This window comes from Myotis brandtii, unplaced genomic scaffold (assembly GCF_000412655.1).
Source record: "Myotis brandtii unplaced genomic scaffold, ASM41265v1 scaffold315, whole genome shotgun sequence".
NCBI lineage: Eukaryota > Metazoa > Chordata > Mammalia > Chiroptera > Vespertilionidae > Myotis > Myotis brandtii.
In genome coordinates this window covers 1,950,868-1,951,770 of record NW_005362075.1, presented here as the reverse complement: position 1 = coordinate 1,951,770, position 903 = coordinate 1,950,868, and positions in this window count along the sequence as shown.

Here is a 903-nt window from a genome sequence, read left to right as displayed (position 1 = left end):
GGCCGCCATCTTGGCTGACAGTTAATTTGCATAAGGATATGCTGATTAGCCAATGAAAAGGGTAGCGGTCGTACGCCAATTACCATGTTTCTCTTTTATTAGTGTAGATAGCAAGCAGGCACTTCATATGTTCATACTGAATAAGTGAATGAATTAACTTGTTCTGAGTGGTGGGCAGCCACAATCTCTTCAAAAAGTGGCTTTGGACAAGTGCATTTACAGACACTAGTACAATTATCTTCCCTCCTGGTCTTAGTTTTACTTCAGTAACATTTTACAACAAGGGCTAGCCAACTTTTTCGGCAGGGGGCCAGAGAGTAACTATTTTTAGCGGCGTGGGCTACATGGCCTTTGTTGCAACTCCTTGGCTCCACTTACTCAACTCTATGGTTATGGTTAAAAGTAGCCATGGACAATACTTAAGTGAATTAGGGTGGCTGTGTGACAATAAAACTTTATGTACAGATACTGAAATTTCAATTCATTTCATTTTCATGAGTTACAAATTATCACTCCTTTAATTTTCGCCCCCCCCCCAATCCTTTAAAAATGTAAAACGTGAGGACCTATGTAATACTTTCAACAATAAAGATTAAAAGAAAAAAAAATCCAGATGCTAAACAACAACAAAAAGTAAAACGTTCTTAGCTTGTGGGCCCTACAAAATTAGTGGTGGACAGAACTTGACCTCCAGGCCTAGTTTGCTGGTATGCTTTAGAAAATTCCTAACTTAAAAAAAAAAAAAGTCTATTAAATACACACACACTATTATTGTGGATAACCATCTCCGCTGGAGGCTGAATGGAAATCACTAATATGCTGATTTCTGTCGCCGCTGCATCACCTCCCACAGACCCTAAGTGCAGCAGCCCGGGAGTGCGAGGGAGCTGGCTGCACCGACCG